The sequence below is a fragment of the Bombina bombina genome, unplaced genomic scaffold (genome assembly GCF_027579735.1).
Source record: "Bombina bombina isolate aBomBom1 unplaced genomic scaffold, aBomBom1.pri scaffold_1653, whole genome shotgun sequence".
Lineage (NCBI taxonomy): Eukaryota > Metazoa > Chordata > Amphibia > Anura > Bombinatoridae > Bombina > Bombina bombina.
The window spans coordinates 43,872-53,146 of record NW_026512899.1 but is presented as its reverse complement, the minus strand read 5'-3'; the positions used below and the strand labels follow the sequence as shown (position 1 = coordinate 53,146).

General features: G+C 43.8%; 1 protein-coding gene across 1 annotated transcript in view; it reads left to right on the top strand.

Moving 5' to 3' along the window:
- The first annotated feature begins 2,057 nt into the window (after positions 1-2,057).
- LOC128644595 (gastrula zinc finger protein XlCGF26.1-like) overlaps positions 2,058-9,275 on the top strand; it is a 34,641-nt gene continuing 27,423 nt past the window's right edge. Inside the window, exons 1-2 of the mRNA XM_053697142.1 lie at positions 2,058-2,152; positions 2,291-2,374. The gene's annotated coding sequence lies outside the window, so the exon portion shown is untranslated. The remainder of the gene's footprint in view (positions 2,153-2,290; positions 2,375-9,275) is intronic.

Here is a 9,275-nt window from a genome sequence, read left to right as displayed (position 1 = left end):
CTAAATATATATACGGTCACTTTAGAATCTTAAGGTACTAGAGAGGACAATGATTTGGTATAGAAAAACTTAGTTGTGCACGAGCTGACTGCATTAAACTATTTAGGAATAAACACCTTGATTAACAGAATTCTGGATTAGAGAGATACTGTTTGGTGAGGCCATGTCCCCTAAAGCAGGATAAACCTATTGGAATCTCTCAAAAATACACATTGAAAGCTATTTTATACGTACCATGTTCATGTATAGGAGTCTCCTAATGATGTTGTGTAGCCTTATAATAAGCAGTCCTCATATACTTGCACTCCGTTAGGGTAAATAATGCTACATTAAGGAGTTAGAGATTCTGGCGTTTAAAAACAATACTAGGCATACTCATTAAACTTTGCAAATTCTCATAATATACATCACCACGAAAGTTAGATTTATACAACCTTAGGATCAGGGAAAGGAGGAAAAGAGTCTCAGTCAATCAAATATTAAGAGGCTTATAATGCAATGATATAATAAACCCCTAACTTTGGGGAGCAAAAATGAAATGGTTTCTTGAGTAACATATGTCAGTTGGGTATAACATCTAAACTGTGTTAAGCTATCCCACTCCTGCTCTCACATAAGAGATCTCAAACAGTCGTTGAAAGTTCTTGTTCAGGTTAGTTTCTTGGGGATGGCAGGCGGACTATTTTTTCTGGGAGTCATATACTGTGCAAAAGTCCAAGTCATTCCATATAAACATGAGCAACGCTGTTTGTTCAGCAGAAGAGGTGTAAATGGGCCAGGGATGTGATCTTTCCGGAAATGTCACTTTGAGAGCTGGCCAGGAGCTCTCATATATATAATTTATTAGACCGTCCTCTTGCCTCATATGACTCAGGAACAGCTGTGTCTCCTTCAGATTGAGCGACTTCAGATAGCTGACTTAGGGTTGGGGAATCAGAGGTAAACTGGCTGCTGTCATCTGACATTTCTACCTCTGATCTGTCCGGAAACGAGTGAAAGGCAGATCTGATCTCCAGAGTGAGAGCTTGCTGATGATGATTAAGCTGCGCAACAAGTTATTGATGGAAGTCTCCATAGTGGATGGTACTTGTGACCGTTGGTGTCTGAGGCAATCAGGATATATGCGTGTGTCTTACTCTGAGCAGCGTTGGGAGATTGCTTGATTTTTAGTGTATATTCACTTGTAGCCTGTGATCAATGTTACGGCAGCTCTGCAATGTGCCTGACTGAGGTCGCTGTCCTGTGCAATCACTCTGCTTAGTTACCTTGAGATCGGCGACCTCAGTGGCTTTATTCAGCTGTTATTCTGTCTGCTGAACCGTAACTTCTCTGTAGTTGTCGACTGCAGGCTGGGGCCCTCTGGCAGAGTTATGCGGTGATCATGCTTTTATGGTGCACTTGGGAAATAGGTCTCAACGACGGAGCGATGTGCAGGCTATCAGGAGATCCAAGTTGGTTACACAGGAACAGCATCCTTTTGTTAGTGTTCACCTAACATTTGGTCTGCTTTTAGGCTGATGAGAACCAGGTGAGACGGCTAATAAGGCTTTTGAAACACGGAGCTTCAAAGAAAAGCCGCCATCTTGTTGCGGTGCTAGCTCCGCCCCCAGTATACACCAATTTTCATATAACTGCATGTAATAGACACTACTATAAATATGCACAGATACCGATTTAAAAATTCAGTTTAAAACCATTTAAAAAGTTACTTAGAAGCTCCCAGTTTAGCTCTGTTAAAAAGGTAGCTAGAACGCCCATTGCAAGTGGGAAATATCAGACACGCCCCCTTCCTTTGCATATGAAAAGACCCTTTACACAAACAGGAGCAAGCTGGAGTAGGTATACATCAGTATTCTCCTAAAAGTTTGGGGCTTGTTTAGGATTCTGAAAATCAAAGCAATGTTATTTAAAAATAAATTATACATTTAAAAAAAGAAGAAGAAAAAAACTGTATGGGCTATATAAATGGATCATCTACAAAACATTTATGCAAAGAAAAATCTTTTGTATAATTGTCCCTTTAACAAAACAAACTGATTTTATTCTTTATTAGAACTAACAGGTCACAGAGATGAAAATCTAGACACAGGAGCACATAGAGAACTTGTACAGAATATTCAGCCAGTGGAGACCCCATCAGACGTCTCTGCAGGTAACAGATCTATGGCAGAAGTTACTAGTAATGTTTTCAAATAATGATGTGTTGTGTAATATTACTGTATAATTAGATTGTGTGAGATAACTGCACTTAAATCCATATAACCATAAAACTAATTGTATTCTTTATTAGATCTAACAGGTCACAGTGATGAAAATCTATACACAGGAGCACAAGGAGACCTACAGAATATTCAGCCATCAGATGTATCTGCAAGTGAGTGATCTATGGTATAAGATTCACAGTTAGAAAACTCAGATTCTGAAATGTTTCCCCCTATGTTAATGATGAGCCTCAGCACAGACAGATTGTAATAATAAAATCTATTTGGTTCACACCCCTACCTTGTCTTTTCTTCTCTCTCACCCTCTGCTTCATGTGAATAGTACACACACATGCCCTCTAATCTCTTCCCTTCTCTCTCACCCTCTGCTTCATGTGAATAGTACACACACATGCCCTCTATTCTCTTCAATCTCACCCTCTGCTTCATGTAAATTATACACACACATGCCCTCTCTTCCCTTCTCTCTCATCCTCTGCTTCATGTAAATAGTACACACACATGCCCTCTCTTCCTTCTCTCTCACCCTCTGCTTCATGTAAATGATACACACACATGCCCTCTCTTCCTTCTCTCTCACCCTCTGCTTCATGTAAATGATACACACACATGCCCTCTCTTCTCTTCACTCTCACCCTCTGCTTCATGTAAATGGTACACACACATGCCCTCTCTTCTCTTCTCTCTTATCCTCTGCTTCATGTAAATGATACACACACATGCCCTCTCTTCCCTTCTCTCTCACCCTCTGCTTCATGTAAATGGTACACACACATGCCCTCTCTTCCCTCTCTTGTCCTCTCTGCTTCATGTAAATGATACACACACATGCCCTCTCTTCCTTCTCTCTCACCCTCTGCTTCATGTAAATGATACACACACATGCCCTCTCTTCCTTCTCTCTCACCCTCTGCTTCATGTAAATGATACACACACATGCCCTCTCTTCTCTTTCAATTTTGATTAATGTCAATAGTACACACACACCTTCTGTTTCCTTCTTTCTCACCCTCTGCTTCATGTAAATGATACACACACACGCCCTCTCTTCCCTTCTCTCTCACCCTCTGCTTCATGTAAATGATACACACACATGCCCTCTCTTCTCTTTCAATTTTGATTAATGTCAATAGTACACACACACCTTTTTGTTTCCTTCTTTCTCACCATCTGCTTCATGTAAATGATACACACACACATGCCCTCTCTTCCTTCTCTCTCACCCTCTGCTTCATGTAAATGATACACACACATGCCCTCTCTTCCTTCTCTGTCACCCTCTGCTTCATGTAAATGACATACACACATGCCCTCTCTTCCCTTGTCTCTCACCCTCTGCTTCATGTAAATGACACACACACACACCCTCTCTTCTCTTCTCTTTCACCCTCTGCTTCATGTAAATGGTACACACACACACACTCCCTCTCTTCCCTTCTCTCTCACCCTCTGCTTCATGTGAATAGTACACACACATGCCCTCTATTCTCTTCCCTTCTCTCTCACCCTCTGCTTCATGTGAATAGTACACACACATGCCCTCTATTCTCTTCAATCTCACCCTCTGCTTCATGTAAATGATACACAAACATGCCCTCTCTTCTCTTCACTCTCACTCTCTGCTTCATGTAAATGGTACACACACACACACACGCCCTCTCTTCCCTTCTCTCTCACCCTCTGCTTCATGTGAATAGTACACACACAAGCCCTCTATTCTCTTCCCTTCTCTCTCACCCTCTGCTTCATGTGAATAGTACACACACATGCCCTCTATTCTCTTCAATCTCACCCTCCGCTTCATGTAAATGATACACACACATGCCCTCTCTTCCTTCTCTCTCATCCTCTGCTTCATGTAAATGATACACACACATGCCCTCTCTTCCCTTCTCTCTCACCCTCTGCTTCATGTAAATGATACACACACATGCCCTCTCTTCTCTTCACTCTCACCCTCTGCTTTATGTAAATGGTACACACACATGCCCTCTCTTCCATCTCTTGTCCTCTCTGCTTCATGTAAATTCTGCACACACACATGCCCTCTCTTCCCTTCTCTCTCACCCTCTGCTTCATGTAAATGATACACACACATGCCCTCTCTTCCTTCTCTCTCACCCTCTGCTTCATGTAAATGATACACACACATGCCCTCTCTTCTCTTTCAATTTTGATTAATGTCAATAGTACACACACACCTTCTGTTTCCTTCTTTCTCACCATCTGCTTCATGTAAATGATACACACACATGCCCTCTCTTCCTTCTCTCTCACCCTCTACTTCATGTGAATAGTACACACACATGCCCTCTCTTCCTTCTCTCTCACCCTCTGCTTCATGTAAATGATACACACACATGCCCTCTCTTCCCTTCTCTCTCACCCTCTGCTTCATGTAAATGACATACACACATGCCCTCTCTTCCCTTCTCTCTCACCCTCTGCTTCATGTAAATGACACACACACACACACCCTCTCTTCTCTTCTCTCTCTCACCCTCTGCTTCATGTAAATGGTACACACACACACACATGCCCTCTCTTCCCTTCTCTCTCACCCTCTGCTTCATGTGAATAGTACACACACATGCCCTCTATTCTCTTCCCTTCTCTCTCACCCTCTGCTTCATGTAAATAGTACACACACATGCCCTCTATTCTCTTCAATCTCGCCCTCTGATTCATGTAAATGATACACACACATGCCCTCTCTTCCTTCTCTCTTACCCTCTGCTTCATGTAAATGATACACACACATGCCCTCTCTTCCTTCTCTCTTACCCTCTGCTTCATGTAAATGATACACACACATGCCCTCTCTTCCTTCTCTCACATCCTCTGCTTCATGTAAATAGTGCACACACATGCCCTCTCTTCCTTCTCTCTCACCCTCTGCTTCATGTAAATGATAAACACACATGCCCTCTCTTCCCTTCTCTCTCACTCTCTACTTCATGTAAATATTACACACACGCCCTCTCTTCCCTCTCTCGTCCTCTCTGCTTCATGTAAATAGTACACACACATGCCCTCTCTTCCCTTCTCTCTCACCCTCTGCTTCATGTGAATGATACACACACGTCCTCTCTTCCTTCTCTCTCACCCTCTGCTTCATGTAAATGATACACACACACATGCCCTCTCTTCCTTCTCTCTCACCCTCTGCTTCATGTAAATGATACACACACATGCCCTCTCTTCCTTCTCTGTCACCCTCTACTTCATGTAAATGACACACACACACCCTATCTTCCCTTCTCTCTCACCCTCTGCTTCATGTAAATGACACACACACACACCCTCTCTTCTCTTCTCTTTCACCCTCTGCTTCATGTAAATGGTACACACACACACACTCCCTCTCTTCCCTTCTCTCTCACCCTCTGCTTCATGTGAATAGTACACACACATGCCCTTTATTCTCTTCCCTTCTCTCTCACCCTCTGCTTCATGTGAATAGTACACACACATGCCCTCTATTCTCTTCAATCTCACCCTCTGCTTCATGTAAATGATACACAAACATGCCCTCTCTTCTCTTCACTCTCACTCTCTGCTTCATGTAAATGGTACACACACACACACACGCCCTCTCTTCCCTTCTCTCTCACCCTCTGCTTCATGTGAATAGTACACACACAAGCCCTCTATTCTCTTCCCTTCTCTCTCACCCTCTGCTTCATGTGAATAGTACACACACATGCCCTCTATTCTCTTCAATCTCACCCTCCGCTTCATGTAAATGATACACACACATGCCCTCTCTTCCTTCTCTCTCATCCTCTGCTTCATGTAAATGATACACACACATGCCCTCTCTTCCCTTCTCTCTCACCCTCTGCTTCATGTAAATGATACACACACATGCCCTCTCTTCTCTTCACTCTCACCCTCTGCTTTATGTAAATGGTACACACACATGCCCTCTCTTCCCTCTCTTGTCCTCTCTGCTTCATGTAAATGGCACACACACATGCCCTCTCTTCCCTTCTCTCTCACCCTCTGCTTCATGTAAATGATACACACACATGCCCTCTCTTCCTTCTCTCTCACCCTCTGCTTCATGTAAATGATACACACACATGCCCTCTCTTCTCTTTCAATTTTGATTAATGTCAATAGTACACACACACCTTCTGTTTCCTTCTTTCTCACCATCTGCTTCATGTAAATGATACACACACATGCCCTCTCTTCCTTCTCTCTCACCCTCTACTTCATGTGAATAGTACACACACATGCCCTCTCTTCCTTCTCTCTCACCCTCTGCTTCATGTAAATGATACACACACATGCCCTCTCTTCCCTTCTCTCTCACCCTCTGCTTCATGTAAATGACATACACACATGCCCTCTCTTCCCTTCTCTCTCACCCTCTGCTTCATGTAAATGACACACACACACACACCCTCTCTTCTCTTCTCTCTCTCACCCTCTGCTTCATGTAAATGGTACACACACACACATGCCCTCTCTTCCCTTCTCTCTCACCCTCTGCTTCATGTGAATAGTACACACACATGCCCTCTATTCTCTTCCCTTCTCTCTCACCCTCTGCTTCATGTAAATAGTACACACACATGCCCTCTATTCTCTTCAATCTCGCCCTCTGATTCATGTAAATGATACACACACATGCCCTCTCTTCCTTCTCTCTTACCCTCTGCTTCATGTAAATGATACACACACATGCCCTCTCTTCCTTCTCTCTTACCCTCTGCTTCATGTAAATGATACACACACATGCCCTCTCTTCCTTCTCTCACATCCTCTGCTTCATGTAAATAGTGCACACACATGCCCTCTCTTCCTTCTCTCTCACCCTCTGCTTCATGTAAATGATAAACACACATGCCCTCTCTTCCCTTCTCTCTCACTCTCTACTTCATGTAAATAGTACACACACGCCCTCTCTTCCCTCTCTCGTCCTCTCTGCTTCATGTAAATAGTACACACACATGCCCTCTCTTCCCTTCTCTCTCACCCTCTGCTTCATGTGAATGATACACACACATCCTCTCTTCCTTCTCTCTCACCCTCTGCTTCATGTAAATGATACACACACACATGCCCTCTCTTCTCTTTCAATTTTGATTAATGTCAATAGTACACACACACCTTCTGTTTCCTTCTTTCTCACCATCTGCTTCATGTAAATGATACACACACATGCCCTCTCTTCCTTCTCTCTCACCCTCTGCTTCATGTAAATGATACACACACATGCCCTCTCTGCCTTCTCTGTCACCCTCTACTTCATGTAAATGACACACACACACACACCCTCTCTTCTCTTCTCTCTCACCCTCTGCTTCATGTAAATGGTACACACACACACGCCCTCTCTTCCCTTCTCTCTCACCCTCTGCTTCATGTAAATGATACACACACATGCCCTCTCTTCCTTCTCTGTCACCCTCTACTTCATGTAAATGACACACACACACCCTATCTTCCCTTCTCTCTCACCCTCTGCTTCATTTAAATGACACACACACACAAACCCTCTCTTCTCTTCTCTCTCACCCTCTGCTTCATGTAAATGGTACACACACACACGCCCTCTCTTCCCTTCTCTCTCACCCTCTGCTTCATGTGAATAGTACACACACATGCCCTCTATTCTCTTCCCTTCTCTCTCACCCTCTGCTTCATGTGAATAGTACACACACATGCCCTCTATTTTCTTCAATCTCACCCTCTGCTTCATGTAAATGATACACACACATGCCCTCCCTTCTCTTCACTCTCACCCTCTGCTTCATGTAAATGGTACACACACACACACACACACGCCCTCTCTTCCCTTCTCTCTCACCCTCTGCTTCATGTGAATAGTACACACACATGCCCTCTATTCTCTTCCCTTCTCTCTCACCCTCTGCTTCATGTGAATAGTACACACACATGCCCTCTATTCTCTTCCCTTCTCTCTCACCCTCCGCTTCATGTAAATGATACACACACATGCCCTCTCTTCCTTCTCTCTCATCCTCTGCTTCATGTAAATGATACACACACATGCCCTCTCTTCCCTTCTCTCTCATCCTCTGCTTCATGTAAATGATACACACACATGCCCTCTCTTCTCTTCACTCTCACCCTCTGCTTTATGTAAATGGTACACACACATGCCCTCTCTTCCCTCTTTTGTCCTCTCTGCTTCATGTAAATGGCACACACACATGCCGTCTCTTCCCTTCTCTCTCACCCTCTGCTTCATGTAAATGATACACACACATGCCCTCTCTTCTCTTTCAATTTTGATTAATGTCAATAGTACACACACACCTTCTGTTTCCTTCTTTCTCACCATCTGCTTCATGTAAATGATACACACACATGCCCTCTCTTCCTTCTCTCTCACCCTCTACTTCATGTGAATAGTACACACACGTGCCCTCTCTTCCCTTCTCTCTCACCCTCTGCTTCATGTAAATGACATACACACATGCCCTCTCTTCCCTTCTCTCTCACCCTCTGCTTCATGTAAATGACACACACACCCTCTCTTCTCTTCTCTCTCACCCTCTGCTTCATGTAAATGGTACACACACACATGCCCTCTCATCCTCTGCTTCATGTAAATAGTGCACACACATGCCCTCTCTTCCTTCTCTCTCACCCTCTGCTTCATGTAAATAGTACACACACATGCCCCCTCTCTTCCCTTCTCTCTCACCCTTTGCTTCATGTAAATAGTACACACACATGCCCTCTCTTCTTTTCAATCACCCTCTGCTTCATGTAAATGATACACACACATGCCCTCTCTTCCTTCTCTCTCATCCTCTGCTTCATGTAAATAGTGCACACACACATGCCCTCTCTTCCTTCTCTCTCACCCTCTGCTTCATGTAAATAGTACACACACATGCCCCCTCTCTTCCCTTCTCTCTCACCCTCTGCTTCATGTGAATAGTACACACACATGCCCTCTATTCTCTTCCCTTCTCTCTCACCCTCTGCTTCATGTGAATAGTACACACACATGCCCTCTATTCTCTTCAATCTCACCCTCTGTTTCATGTAAATGATACACACACATGC